Raw genomic sequence first — 13,018 nt, 5'->3', positions numbered from 1 at the left:
CTGTTCAATAAAATCCTGGGACGGCCGCCGGGCACCCACATTGAAATTGATCGAGTACACAGAGCTCTCAGACCTCCCAATCCAGATAGCTCTAGGCCGAGAGATGTTATCTGCAGAGTTCACTTCTATGCTCTTAAAGAACGGATCTTGAACTACGCACGTCAGTTGTCGCCTCTATCCTACGAAGGTTCCTCCCTGCAACTGCTACAGGACCTCTCCCGCCACACTCTCGCACAGAGGGCTGCGCTCCGACCCTTACTGGATCTCCTGAGGGAACGCGAAATCCCCTACAGATGGGGCTATCCATTTGCCCTCTTTGCTGGACCCAGGAAACAAGCAGTGGTTCTGCATAATCCAGAGGACTTGCCGGACTTCTTGTTGGCTCTGGACTTGCCGCCTGTCACTATTGGCCCTTGGCCCACCATACTGAACCCTAAACCCGCCCAACTGGGTCGTCCCCGTTCACCTGAGCCCGACAGATCTGGTCTACCTATAGCGTCCACAATGCCCCCATCTGGGCAAAGAAGACGGCGTCCTATGAACCGTCGCCGGAGATTCTCAGCTGACTGGGACACTTGAACGCCCTTTTGGAGCCCCGTGCTCGCTTCTCATTGGCACTTATAATGCTTAACCTTGTTTCCTCCTTCTGTTTTAGGAACTGTATTTACATTGTTTTGCAGGTGGGCTGCCATTGAAGACATCATACTGGCCGGGCCGTCTGAATGACTACCCCTAGGCGGCTTTTGTTGGTTTAAAGGTCTTGGACACTTTTGCTCCACGTTTAACCATGTTCGTTTCTCTCTTCTAGACCCCGTCTGGATGGCGGGACTTATTGTTGGTTCACTGTTTTCATGTCAGGAAATGTGGCTGGCTTGCTCTTCCTAAGCTGTCACCTTTCCCTCGTAGTTTGAGGCACCCCCTGGGGAATCTCAGCTCCCTAGTGACTGCCTCCTTTGGTCTCTTGGACCCTGATAGTTAACTCCCCCTTTTTTTTTTCTTTTCTCCTACTGTTTGTCGATTTTTCTTCCCCTCCTTATCCTTATCCTTATCCCTAGTGTCCTTTCCTTGCGTGTTTCCCCTCCCCCCTGTCACAGGTATGACGTCACTCAAACTGGCATCGTTTAATGTGAAGGGCTTTAATTCCCCAGAAAAGAGATCCCAGGTGCTCTATCATCTCCATCGACAAAGGGCCCAGATCGTATGCTTCCAGGAGACTCACTTCAGGCACGGTAAGGCTCCTGCCATTCGTAATAAATATTACACCTCCTGGCACTTTGCAGATAATCCAGACACTAAGTCAAAAGGTGTCGCCATAGCGATACATAAATCTCTCCCTCACCAGGTGCTGGGCTGTGTCATTGACCCCAGAGCTCGTTATATTATTCTCACGCTCCTGATGGGAGGACGGGAATTCACAATTATTAACGCCTATGCCCCAAACCAAAATCAGGTTGCATTCCTAATTGACTTAGTGGACAAGGCCCTCCCCCTAATTCGCGGAACGGTCATTTTTAGCGGGGATTTTAATCTCACTTTTGACCCCACGCTTGATAACTCCTCGGGACGGGCAACCCTTTCCTATACAGCTATTAAGAAAGTGAAAAGAGCACTGCTGCAACTGCAACTGCTTGACCCGTGGCGTTTGCAACATCCCTCGGACAAAGACTACACATTTTTTCCGGCCCCGCACTCTTCTTATAGTAGAATAGACCACATTTTAATACAGCAATCCGCCCTGTCATGGTTGGACTCCACCTCCATTGGCAGTATTTTGTGGTCTGACCATGCCCCGGTGTATTGCTCCCTCACCCTCCCGCTCTTAACTAAAAGTGAATGGACATGGCGTCTGAATGAGTCTCTCCTCCTCGACGCTGTATGCACACAAGATCTCACTGACACTGTTGTTAATTTCATGTCTGATCATGCCTCGGACCCCACGCCCCTCCCTATGCAATGGGAAGCCCTTAAATGTGTTCTCAGGGGGATCCTCATTAAACATGGCTCGCGCCTTAAAAAAGAAAAAGCTGCCTCACTCAGGGCTGCTTTGCAGAAAGTTGCTTCCTTGGAACTAGCCCACAAGCGTGCCCTCTCTCTACCGGTGCTCAGAGACCTCCATAGTGCACGAATGGACGCGCGTCTGTTACTGGACTCTTCCTACAAGCGAATAGTTCAAAAATGTCGCAGTAAGTTCTACGAATACGGTAATAAGTGTGGCCGCTTGTTGGCTAGGGCACTTAGGGGTCATATTGCTGCTTCCCATATCCCAGCGGTCAAAAACTCTCGGGACCAATTATTGCACACGACAGAGGAGATTACCTCGTCCTTCCAGTCCTTTTATACTGACTTGTACAATCTTCCTGACCTTTCTGCTAGGGAATCCGACGATTCTCCCTACCCGTTGAGCGATTGTCCTAAATTATCCACCGAACAGGCTACTACCTTGGAGACGCCTTTTTCAGAAGGGGAACTAAAGGAAGTGATCGCGTCCCTTCCGGGCGGTAAGAGTCCGGGCCCTGATGGGTTCACCGCTGGCTTCTTTAAATCTTTCTCCACCATCCTTGCTCCCTTTCTGGTGAAGGTCTTCAATGCGGTGTCTCCCCAAGACCCCTTTCCCCCCCAATCCACTATGGCCCACATTGCGGTTATCCCTAAGCCCGACAAAGATCCCCATTTGTGTGCTAGTTACCGTCCCATCTCTTTGTTGAACGTAGATTTAAAAATATACGCCAAATTATTAGCTAATAGATTGAACGCTTTCTTGCCCTCTCTAATACACAACGACCAGGTGGGTTTTGTCCCGAGAAGGGAGGCTCGCGACAACACTCTCCGGACCTTGGACATTATACACCACGCAAAAGTCTCCAACACCCCTCTTATGATTTTGTCCTTAGACGCGGAGAAAGCCTTCGATCGTATATCTTGGCACTCTCTTCGATCTGTCCTGTCTAAACTGGGTTTGGGCCAAATCTTTTTGGGAAAAATACTGAGTCTCTACCACCAGCCCTCGGCCAGAATTAGAATCAATGGTGCCCTTTCTCCGCCCTTTCTCATCCGCAATGGCACGCGCCAGGGATGTCCCCTGTCTCCTCTTCTGTACGTTCTAGTAATGGAGCACCTCCTCTCCGCGATCCGTGCTAACCCAGACATCTCAGGGGTCACGATTGGCGATGTGGAACATAAATGCGCGGCCTTTGCGGATGACCTCTTGCTATATATCACTAACCCCCATATCGCCCTCCCGTCCCTTCTGCGAGAGATCGCACTCTTTGGTAAATGGACAAATTTTAAAATCAACATGACCAAATCAGAGGCACTGAATATATCCTTACCTCAAACACTAGTCTCATCGCTTAAATCTACGTTCCCATTCAAGTGGCCATCGGCGGGGATTAAATATCTTGGGGTTAAAATCTCGACGGAGCTACCCGCCCTTTTCAAGTTGAACTTTGCCCCACTTCTACGAAGCTTCCAGAAAGACCTAGATGCATGGCACCGCCGAGACTTCTCTTGGTTCGGCAGGGTCAGCATTTTGAAAATCAACCTACTGCCCAAGCTGCTTTACCTCTTGCAAACCATACCCATCCGATTACCGCTCAATTTTTGGTCACAACTCAGACGCTGTTTCACGCGTTTTGTGTGGGCCCCTGGTAGGCCGCGAATAAAATGGGAGGTTCTGACCCGGTCTAAAGAACTTGGGGGTGTTGGTTTGCCAGATTGTAAACTATATCACTACTCCGCGGTATACGCCAGACTTTTGGACATGTTGCGTTCAGATTCCAGTAAAACGTGGGTCAATATTGCACGCGCCTCTTCCTCATACGCGCTCACGGTCCTTCCATGGTTAGCAGGCAAGCCGGGTTTTAAAATCCCCCCACTGTCCTTCACAGCCAATCACACTTTCGCGTCAATTGCGTCCATTAACCACCTCAGCCCCCAGTGCTTAAACACCCTGAAAGACCAGGCCACTTTTTACACTTCTGACCTACACTACTTTCACCGTTTATTGCTCGGTCATGCAACTTACCACCCAAATGAATTTTACCTCCTTTTCTTCTCACTAATAGAGCTTTCATTTGGTGGTATTTCATTGCTGCTGACATTTTTACTTTTTTTGTTATTAATCGAAATTTAACGATTTTTTTGCAAAAAAATGACATTTTTCACTTTCAGTTGTATAATTTTGCAAAAAAAACGACATCCATATATAAATTTTGCTCTAAATTTATTGTTCTACATGTCTTTGATAAAAAAAAAATGTTTGGGTAAAAAAAAAATGGTTTGGGTAAAAGTTATAGCGTTTACAAACTATGGTACAAAAATGTGAATTTCCGCTTTTTGAAGCAGCTCTGACTTTCTGAGCACCTGTCATGTTTCCTGAGGTTCTACAATGGCCAGACAGTACAAACACCCCACAAATGACCCCATTTCGGAAAGTACACACCCTAAGGTATTCGCTGATGGGCATAGTGAGTTCATAGAACTTTTTATTTTTTGTCACAAGTTAGCGGAAAATGATGATTTTTTTTTTTTTCTTTTCTTACAAAGTCTCATATTCCACTAACTTGTGACAAAAAATAAAAACTTCTATGAACTCACTATGCCCATCACGAAATACCTTGGGGTCTCTTCTTTCCAAAATGGGGTCACTTGTGGGGTGGTTATACTGCCCTGGCATTCTAGGGGCCCAAATGTGTGGTAAGGAGTTTGAAATCAAATTCTGTAAAAAATGACCTGTGAAATCCGAAAGGTGCTCTTTGGAATATGGGCCCCTTTGCCCACCTAGGCTGCAAAAAAGTGTCACACATCTGGTATCTCCATACTCAGGAGAAGGTGGGGAATGTGTTTTGGGGTGTCATTTTACATATACCCATGCTGGGTGAGAGAAATATCTTGGTCAAATGCCAACTTTGTATAAAAAAATGGGAAAAGTTGTCTTTTGCCAAGATATTTCTCTCACCCAGCATGGGTATATGTAAAATGATACCCCAAAACACATTCCCCAACTTCTCCTGAGTACGGAGATACCAGATGTGTGACAGTTTTTTGGAGCCTAGGTGGGCAAAGGGGCCCATATTCCAAAGAGCACCTTTCGGATTTCACTGGTCATTTTTTACAGAATTTGATTTCAAACTCCTTACCACACATTTGGGCCCCTAGAATGCCAGGGCAGTATAACTACCCCACAAGTGACCCCATTTTGGAAAGAAGACACCCCAAGGTATTCCGTGAGGGGCATGGCAAGTTCCTAGAATTTTTTATTTTTTGTCACAAGTTAGTGGAAAATGATGATTTTTTATTTTATTTATTTTTTTGATACAAAGTCTCATATTCCACTAACTTGTGACAAAAAATAAAAACTTCCATGAACTCACTATGCCCATCAGCGAATACCTTGGGGTCTCTTCTTTCCAAAATGGGGTCACTTGTGGGGTAGTTATACTGCCCTAGCATTCTAGGGGCCCAAATGTGTGGTAAGGAGTTTGAAATCAAATTCTCTAAAAAATGACCTGTGAAATCCGAAAGGTGCTCTTTGGAATATGGGCCCCTTTGCCCACCTAGGCTGCAAAAAAGTGTCACACATCTGGTATCTCCGTACTCAGGAGAAGTTGAGGAATGTGTTTTGGGGTGTCTTTTTACATATACCCATGCTGGGTGAGATAAATATCTTGGTCAAATGCCAACTTTGTATAAAAAAATGGGAAAAGTTGTCTTTTGCCAAGATATTTCTCTCACCCAGCATGGGTATATGTAAAATGACACCCCAAAACACATTCCCCAACTTCTCCTGAGTACGGAGATACCAGATGTGTGACACTTTTTTGCAGCCTAGGTGGGCAAAGGGGCCCATATTCCAAAGAGCACCTTTCGGATTTCACAGGTCATTTTTTACAGAATTTGATTTCAAACTCCTTACCACACATTTGGGCCCCTAGAATGCCAGGGCAGTATAACTACCCCACAAGTGACCCCATTTTGGAAAGAAGAGACCCCAAGGTATTCGCTGATGGGCATAGTGAGTTTATGGAAGTTTTTATTTTTTGTCACAAGTTAGTGGAATATGAGACTTTGTATGAAAAAAAAATAAATAAATAAATAAAATCTGCATTTTCCACTAACTTGTGACAAAAAATAAAAAATTCTAGGAACTCGCCATGCCCCTCACGGAATACCTTGGGGTGTCTTCTTTCCAAAATGGGGTCACTTGTGGGGTAGTTATACTGCCCTGGCATTTTCCAGGGGCCCTAATGTGTGGTAAGTAGGTAAATGACCTGTGAAATCCTAAAGGTGCTCTTTGGAATATGGGCCCCTTTGCCCACCTAGGCTGCAAAAAAGTGTCACACATGTGGTATCGCCGTATTCAGGAGAAGTTGAGGAATGTGTTTTGGGGTGTCATTTTACATATACCCTTGCTGGGTGAGAGAAATATCTTGACAAAAGACAACTTTTCCCATTTTTTTATACAAAGTTGGCATTTGACCAAGATATTTCTCTCACCCAGCATGGGTATATGTAAAATGACACCCCAAAACACATTCCCCAACTTCTCCTGAGTACGGCGATACCAGATGTGTGACACTTTTTTGCAGCCTAGATGCGCAAAGGTGCCCAAATTCCTTTTAGGAGGGCATTTTTAGACATTTGGATACCAGACTTCTTCTCACGCTTTGGGGCCCCTAGAATGCCAGGGCAGTATAAATACCCCACATGTGACCCTATTTTGGAAAGAAGACACCCCAAGGTATTCAATGAGGGGCATGGCGAGTTCATAGAAATTTTTTTTTTTTGGCACAAGTTAGCGGAAATTGATATTTTTAATTTTTTTCTCACAAAGTCTCCCGTTCCGCTAACTTGGGACAAAAATTTCAATCTTTCATGGACTCAATATGCCCCTCACGGAATACCTGGGGGTGTCTTCTTTCCGAAATGGGGTCACATGTGGGGTATTTATACTGCCCTGGCATTCTAGGGGCCCTAAAGCGTGAGAAGAAGTCTGGAATATAAATGTCTAAAAAATTTTACGCATTTGGATTCCGTGAGGGGCATGGTGAGTTCATGTGAGATTTTATTTTTTGACACAAGTTAGTGGAATATGAGACTTTGTAAGAAAAAAAAAATATAATTCCGCTAACTTGGGCCAAAAAAATGTCTGAATGGAGCCTTACAGAGGGGTGATCAATGACAGGGGGGGTGATCAATGACAGGGGGGGTGATCAATGACAGGGGGGGGTGATCAATGACAGGGGGGTGATCAGGGAGTCTATATGGGGTGATAACCACAGTCATTGATCATGCCCCTGTAAGGCTTCATTCAGACGTCCGGATGCGTTTTGCGGATCCGATCCATCTATCAGTGCATCCGTAAAAATCATGCGGACATCTGAATGGAGCTTTACAGGGGGGTAATCAATGACAGGGGGGTGATCAGGGAGTCTATATGGGGTGATCACCACAGTCATTGATCATGCCCCTGTAAGGCTTCATTCAGACGTCCGGATGCGTTTTGCGGATCCGATCCATCTATCAGTGGATCCGTAAAAATTATGCGGACGTCTGAATGGAGCTTTACAGGGGGGTGATCAATGACAGGGGGGTAATCAATAACAGGGGGGTGATCAGGGAGTCTATATGGGGTGATCACCACAGTCATTGATCACGCCCCTGTAAGGCTTCATTCAGACGTCCGGATGCGTTTTGCGGATCCGATCCATCTATCAGTGCATCCGTAAAAATCATGCGGACATCTGAATGGAGCTTTACAGGGGGGTAATCAATGACAGGGGGGTGATCAGGGAGTCTATATGGGGTGATCACCACAGTCATTGATCATGCCCCTGTAAGGCTTCATTCAGACGTCCGGATGCGTTTTGCGGATCCGATCCATCTATCAGTGGATCCGTAAAAATCATGCGGACGTCTGAATGGAGCTTTACAGGGGGGTGATCAATGACAGGGGGGTAATCAATGACAGGGGGGTGATCAGGGAGTCTATATGGGGTGATCACCACAGTCATTGATCACGCCCCTGTAAGGCTTCATTCAGACGTCCGGATGCGTTTTGCGGATCCGATCCATCTATCAGTGCATCCGTAAAAATCATGCGGACATCTGAATGGAGCTTTACAGGGGGTTGATCAATGACAGGGGTGTAATCAATGACAGGGGGGTGATCAGGGAGTCTATATGGGGTGATAACCACAGTCATTGATCATGCCCCTGTAAGGCTTCATTCAGACGTCCGTATGCGTTTTGCGGATCCGATCCATCTATCAGTGCATCCGTAAAAATCATGCGGACATCTGAATGGAGCTTTACAGGGGGGTGATCAATGACAGGGGGGTGATCAGGGAGTCTATATGGGGTGATAACCACAGTCATTGATCATGCCCCTGTAAGGCTTCATTCAGACGTCCGGATGCGTTTTGCGGATCCGATCCATCTATCAGTGCATCCGTAAAAATCATGCGGACATCTGAATGGAGCTTTACAGGGGGGTAATCAATGACAGGGGGGTGATCAGGGAGTCTATATGGGGTGATAACCACAGTCATTGATCATGCCCCTGTAAGGCTTCATTCAGACGTCTGGATGCGTTTTGCGGATCCGATCCATCTATCAGTGCATCCGTAAAAATCATGCGGACATCTGAATGGAGCTTTACAGGGGGTTGATCAATGACAGGGGTGTAATCAATGACAGGGGGGTGATCAGGGAGTCTATATGGGGTGATAACCACAGTCATTGATCATGCCCCTGTAAGGCTTCATTCAGACGTCCGTATGCGTTTTGCGGATCCGATCCATCTATCAGTGCATCCGTAAAAATCATGCGGACATCTGAATGGAGCTTTACAGGGGGTTGATCAATGACAGGGGTGTAATCAATGACAGGGGGGTGATCAGGGAGTCTATATGGGGTGATAACCACAGTCATTGATCATGCCCCTGTAAGGCTTCATTCAGACGTCCGTATGCGTTTTGCGGATCCGATCCATCTATCAGTGCATCCGTAAAAATCATGCGGACATCTGAATGGAGCTTTACAGGGGGGTGATCAATGACAGGGGGGTGATCAGGGAGTCTATATGGGGTGATAACCACAGTCATTGATCATGCCCCTGTAAGGCTTCATTCAGACGTCCGGATGCGTTTTGCGGATCCGATCCATCTATCAGTGCATCCGTAAAAATCATGCGGACATCTGAATGGAGCTTTACAGGGGGGTAATCAATGACAGGGGGGTGATCAGGGAGTCTATATGGGGTGATAACCACAGTCATTGATCATGCCCCTGTAAGGCTTCATTCAGACGTCTGGATGCGTTTTGCGGATCCGATCCATCTATCAGTGCATCCGTAAAAATCATGCGGACATCTGAATGGAGCTTTACAGGGGGTTGATCAATGACAGGGGTGTAATCAATGACAGGGGGGTGATCAGGGAGTCTATATGGGGTGATAACCACAGTCATTGATCATGCCCCTGTAAGGCTTCATTCAGACGTCCGTATGCGTTTTGCGGATCCGATCCATCTATCAGTGCATCCGTAAAAATCATGCGGACATCTGAATGGAGCTTTACAGGGGGGTGATCAATGACAGGGGTGTAATCAATGACAGGGGGGTGATCAGGGAGTCTATATGGGGTGATCACCACAGTCATTGATCATGCCCCTGTAAGGCTTCATTCAGACGTCCGGATGCGTTTTGCGGATCCGATCCATCTATCAGTGCATCCGTAAAAATCATGCGGACATCTGAATGGAGCTTTACAGGGGGGTAATCAATGACAGGGGGGTGATCAGGGAGTCTATATGGGGTGATCACCACAGTCATTGATCATGCCCCTGTAAGGCTTCATTCAGACGTCCAGATGCGTTTTGCGGATCCGATCCATCTATCAGTGGATCCGTAAAAATCATGCGGACGTCTGAATGGAGCTTTACAGGGGGGTGATCAATGACAGGGGGGTAATCAATGACAGGGGGGTGATCAGGGAGTCTATATGGGGTGATCACCACAGTCATTGATCACGCCCCTGTAAGGCTTCATTCAGACGTCCGGATGCGTTTTGCGGATCCGATCCATCTATCAGTGGATCCGTAAAAATCATGCGGACGTCTGAATGGAGCTTTACAGGGGGGTGATCAATGACAGGGGGGTGATCAATGACAGGGGGGTAATCAATGACAGGGGGGTGATCAGGGAGTCTATATGGGGTGATCAGGGGTGATCAGGGGCTAATAAGGGGTTAATAAGTGACGGGGGGGGGGTGTAGTGTAGTGTAGTGGTGCTTGGTGCTACTTTACTGAGCTACCTGTGTCCTCTGGTGGTCGATCCAAACAAAGGGGACCACCAGAGGACCAGGTAGCAGGTATATTAGACGCTGTTATCAAAACAGCGTCTAATATACCTGTTAGGGGTTAAAAAAAACACATCTCCAGCCTGCCAGCGAACGATCGCCGCTGGCAGGCTGGAGATCAACTCTCTTACCTTCCGTTCCTGTGAGCGCGCGCGCCTGTGTGCGCGCGTTCACATGAAATCTCGCGTCTCGCGAGAGGACGCGCCGGCGCGTCCAGGAGGAATGAATCAACCACCTCCAGGACGCGTCTGTGCGTACAGCGGTCCGGAGGTGGTTAATCGGCGTACACTCCTCATTGATACGTCTGGCCCTCTAACGCCGATCACTGATAACCCAGCATTTCGCCCAGGACAATCTTCGAAACCCTTCCTCACAGCTACTAAATTGCGCCCCCTTCGGTTCTGTGATGTCCTCACTACCGCGGGATTGAAGCACTTAAATCAATTGATGGAGCCCTCTCTAATACGCCCCAGGCATAACTTTGAATACGTACAACTCCAACATTTTTACTCCTCTATACGTGCCACCCACACTTTACGCAGGAGCCTTACGGTGTTTGAACAAATGTGTCTTGCCCCCTCTGCTGTCTTCAGGGACATTTCCACCATTTACAACTTGCTTGTTCTCCAGACCTCTGACCAGCTCCCCTCCTTCTGCCACGCCTGGAATCGTGATCTGGGGAATGACCTCACCCCATCTCAATGGAAACGGGCTTTTCTTCTTTCTCATAAAGCAGTAATTTCCACTAAGGCGCAGGAGACGAATTATAAAGTCCTTTCCAGGTGGTACAGAGTGCCGTCTGTGCTCCACAGATGGTTTCCATCTGCTTCGGATCGCTGTTGGAGGTGCTGTACTGACGAAGGCACCTTGCTACACATTTGGTGGAATTGCACCATCCTGCGACCTTACTGGAACTTTGTGCACCGTATTGTGCGGGTAGTGACGGGAATACCCATTCCCAACGCTCCTGAAGCACTTTTGTTGTTTATCTTCGATCTGACCATCCCTGCTTTTAAGGTTTCGCCCCTTAAGTATATGTTACAGGCTGCTAAAACAGTCGTCCCTCGCCATTGGAAATCACCTACGCCTCCCTCCCCGGAGGAATGGTTTGAAGAAATTGCCCTACATCAGCGGATGGAAGATCTCATCTGCGTTTCTCCTCAGGACACCTCTCGATTCGTTCAAACCTGGGGCCCTTGGGAAACTTTCCGAGGATCAGATGAGTTCCGTAATGCCAGTCTATAATCCCGCAATCCCCTACCCTCTCCTTCCCCTATGTCTTTCCTCTTTGTCTGTGTCCTACTGTTCTGTGCTCCCCTATGTTTGTTTTTTCCCTTTCTTTTTTGTTATGTACATGCTTATTAGGCTTAGATTCATATAGCCTTCTATGCTTCACGTAAACAATGTGTTTTTTTTTTTTCCGCTCATGTGTTGCCACATGTTCTTACTGCCTTTACGCATGGGAAATTATACCTTGTTACCTCCTTTGTCTGGAGATTACTCTACAATGTATAAGGCATTGCATGACATTGCAATTTGTTACCTTTTGTATCGCATTTTTATCTACTTATTTGAAAAACTCAATAAAAAATTTAATCTAAGGCCTCTTTCACACTTGCGTTGTTGGGATCCGGCATGCACTTCCGTTGCCGGAGGTGCCTGCCGGATCCGGAAAAACGCAAGTGTACTGAAAGCATTTGAAGACGGAACCGTCTTCCAAATGCTTTCAGTGTTACTATTGCACCCAGGACGCTATTAAAGTCCTGGTTGCCATAGTAGGAGCGGGGAGCGGGGGAGCGGTATACTTACAGTCCGTGCGGCTCCCGGGGCGCTCCAGAATGACGTCAGAGCGCCCCATGCGCATGGATGACGTGATCACATGGATCACGTGATCCATGCGCTTGGGGCGCCCTGACGTCACTCTGGAGCGCCCGGGGAGCCGCACGGACGGTAAGTATGCTGCTCCCCCGCTCCCCACTACACTTACCATGGCTGTCAGGACTTTAGCGTCCCGGCAGCCATGGTAACCACTCTGAAAAAGCTAAATGTCGGCTCCGGCAATGCGCCGAAACGACGGTTAGCTTAAGGCCGGATCCGGATCAATGCCTTCCAATGGGCATTAATTCCGGATCCGGCCTTGCGGCAAGTGTTCCGGATTTTTGGCCGGAGCAAAAAGCGCAGCATGCTGCGGTATTTTCTCCGGCCAACAAACGTTCCGTACCGGAACTGAAGACATCCTGATGCATCCTGAACGGATTACTCTCCATTCAGAATGCATTAGGATAATCCTGATCAGGATTCTTCCGGCATAGAGCCCCGACGACGGAACTCTATGCCGGAAGACAATAACGCAGGTGTGAAAGAGCCCTAAAAAAAAAAAAAAAAAGTAAGGACAGCATCCATCTTAGATTCATTCTGAAGCTGCAGTGTTAGTTAGAGCAGGGAGAGTGCTGCTGCTGCTGATTTAATAGGGAAATCGTTAGCTAGGCCAGTGTTCTGTGTCCACTCCATTCCTCAAAGACTCATCTGCTGTAAGGACAGCGTCCTGACAGCACCCCAAAAAGCCCTTTTTAGGGCTAGTACATCAGTCTGCTTTTTTTTTTTTTTCTCTGCAATATAATTGCAGTTGCCTGCCAGCGTGTGTGTCAGGCCTAGAGCGT

Source organism: Bufo bufo, chromosome 3, assembly GCF_905171765.1.
Source record: "Bufo bufo chromosome 3, aBufBuf1.1, whole genome shotgun sequence".
NCBI classification, from domain to species: Eukaryota; Metazoa; Chordata; class Amphibia; order Anura; family Bufonidae; genus Bufo; species Bufo bufo.
The sequence above is the reverse complement of the archived record's forward strand: the minus strand, read 5'-3'. Positions refer to the sequence as shown.